Raw genomic sequence first — 3505 nt, forward strand, 5'->3', positions numbered from 1 at the left:
AACCACTCTAAATTATGTAGGATTAAATAATGTAATAATTAGAGAATAGAAAAGGGCCAGGGTTCTTATTTACTCTAATTTGAATTCTCGGCCAAATGATTTAAGAAGAGCAGATATTACCCAGCTATCTTTATTTTCCTAATACTTAGCACAGTCTTTGCCATACAGAAATCAGATTATTTATGATGCAGTGGGTTTTGAGAAAACAACTTACTATTTTCTGAATTGTAACGGAAGGAATGTAAATTTATGTATCAGTGATACTATTTATCATTCAGCAAAATAATATAAAAATGTAATTAGAGATTCTAGACAGATGAGTATATGGGAAGTCAGTTAAGTGACACTTTGAAAGTTAAACAGCCCAGGTGTGGTGCCTCACGCCTGTAATCTCAGCACTTTGGGAGGCCGAGGTGAGTGGATCACCTGAGGTCAGGAGTTGGAGACCAGCCTGGCCAACATAGTGAAACCCCATCTCTACTAAAAATACAAAAAATTAGTCCAATGTGGTGGTGTGTGCCTGTAATCTCAGCTACTCTGGAGGCTGAGGCAAGAGAATTGCTTAGAACCTGGGAGGCAGAGGTTGCAGTGAGCCAAGATCACGCCACTGGACTCCAGCCTGGGAGAGAGAGGGAGGCTCTGTCTCTAAAATAAATAAATTAATAAATGTTAAAGGCCACCATGTTGGCTCACATCTGCAATCTCAGCAGTTTGGGAGGCAGAGGCAGGAGGATCACTTAAGTCCAGGAGTTTGAGTCCAGCCTGGGCAACATAATGGGACCTCAGTTTCTACCAAATATTTTTTTTAAAAAAAAATTTGGAAGTTAAGCAAAAACATGGGAAGACTAAATAAAATTTGTCTCCCTTAGCATGGTCAAGAGATTCCTCTTGGATGCAGTTGTAGCTTCAGAAACTGCAAATATCCCCCCACATTTATCCTATATTCAGCAATATTTGCCTTGTGCTCCATGAAAACAAGGGACACATATTTTGCTCACGATTGTCAGATTTCCTGCACTTTGTATTTTTTCATAATACCGTTTTTCATCATGTTTCCTTCAACATCTTTTTCCAGTTCTAATATATCACTTACCTAATCAAATTTATAAAATGTTTTACATTGTGTCTCACATCAAATGGATGGAATGTGATTATCTGAAGCATTAGTCATGTTTCTTCATTGTTTTTATAGTGCCTAGTCTTGTCTCACATCATTTAGGAAATACTCACTACTTTTATGATCAATGGATAATGGACTGCATTTACAACTACAGTGTGCACTCTACTTGACCAGCAGCAGTGACCTGAGGTTTGAATTAAAAATCAATTTATGAGACAAAATGGGCTTCACCCAGTACCAAGTTTCTTTAGCCTGAGGAATGAATAAACATGAGTCAAAGTCACGGCATGTATGGCAATAGTAAAGTAGAGATCACTGCACTCACAGGCACACATTACAACTTCACAGTTTCTCTGCACTGGGATTCTGGGTATTCACAAGTGATAAGACTGCGTGGGTTTAGATGTTTCCAGTTCAGAGAAACCCTCAGAATCTCTTCTGAGTGTTCTCTTGCTAATTAAAAAGCATCCTCAAGGTTACATGCCTAATGCCCATTTTCTGGTGTAGCTGCATCTGATTATTCATTATTCAATAAATAACCTCAACAGGAAGTAGAGTTGTTTGCTCTGGTACATGGGAATATGGCCAGGATGTCATTTTTCTTGGATCTAGTAGTATAAACTTATACATTTCTTGATCTAGTGTTACAAAGAGGATTTTATTTAAGGTCAAAACTTCAGGCCTATGTCAACCTAGAGAAACAGCAACAGAATCTAAGAATAACCTTTTTTGTATAACTACTAAATTAATTTAAAAACTACTAACCATTATTATTTGAATGTGACTGTTTAAATCAACATCTTTGAGAGACAGTCTGTTTTCAAATTTACTTTTTAAATATACCCTGTTAACTCTTGCAGCCTATTTTTAAAAACCTCTGATGTTATATTAATCTCATAAGTAGATATTTTAAATGGACATTTACATTTTTTTATTTTGCCAAATTTCACATTCTCATTCATAGATTGTCCAAGAAAAAAGTTATTGTTTAAGATGCTTAAGGATCTTCCTCAAGAAATCATATGATTTTTCCAAAAAGATCAACATTTAAAAACAGATAAATCTATTGTGCTCCAATCAAATTTATGGAAGGAAATTGTTATAAATAATATATTGATAGATATATCTTAAATCACTATAATTATAATTATTGTTATAATGTTAGACATTACCATAGATGAATGTTTGAACTATAAGAAACACATGTGTCTAACATCTTAGTCTTACTTATTTTTTAATAAGCAATAATTTAATGTCAATTTCAATTGCACAGAGGATGGTTTTGCTTAACTTCCATATCTTTCTAACAACCCTTTAAAAAAACAGGTGTTAGAAACATTTATACCTACCTATGTTTTCATGTATTTCACATATGACAATTAACTTTTTAAAGTTATATATGTCTACAATAGTTTTCATGAATCAGGTAAACACATATATTTCAAAAGTTCAAATATTGATTATTAAAAGCCTAAGATTAAAGAGTATTAATTGGGAATCCATATGTATACAGTTTCTTAAATATATTCAGGTAAAGTATAATAAATAATGAAATATAAATCCATCTGATTCAATTAACTCAATTAACATAACCCAAGATGTAATTAACAATTTCACTGAATGGTATTTGTGTTTGCTTTAATGTTCATAAGACAGTCTTATAGCAGCACACTACAGAAAACATTTCATTTAAACAGTTTATGACGATTTTTTAAAAAGCCACCAGACCCTGTGGCTCACACCTACAATCCCAGCTATTTGGAAGTTTGAGGCAGGAGGATAGCTTGGGACTAGGAGTTCAAGACCAGCCTGGGCAACATAGCAAGATCCCATTTCTAAAAGAAATCTGGAAATATAGCCCAGAGTTGTAGCACATGCCTGTATTCCAGCTACTAGGGAGGCTGAGGCAGGAGGAATCCTTGAGTCTAGGCTGAAGTATAGTGGCATGATCATAGCTCATAACAGTCTACGACTCCTGGACTCAAGTGATTCTCCTGCCTAAGCCTCCTAAGTAATTAAGACTGTTGGCACATGCCACCACATCCAGCTAATTTTTGAATTTTTTTTGTAGAGACAAGGTGACATTGTTTGGCTGTGTCCCCACTCACATCTCAACTTGAATTGTATCTCCCAGAATTCCTACATCTTGTGGGAGGGACCCAGGGGGAAGTAACTGAATCATGGGGGATGCTCTTTCCCTTGCTATTCTTGTGATAGTGAATAAGTCTCACAAGATCTGATGGGTTTATCAGGGATTTCTGCTTATTCTTCTTCCTCATTTTCTCTTGCCGTCACCATGTAAGAAGTGCCTTTTGCCTCCCACCATGATTCTGAGGCCTCCCCAATCATGTGGAACTATAGGTCCAATTAAACCTTTTTTTTTTT

The sequence above is a fragment of the Macaca thibetana genome, chromosome 17, assembly GCF_024542745.1.
Source record: "Macaca thibetana thibetana isolate TM-01 chromosome 17, ASM2454274v1, whole genome shotgun sequence".
Lineage (NCBI taxonomy): Eukaryota > Metazoa > Chordata > Mammalia > Primates > Cercopithecidae > Macaca > Macaca thibetana.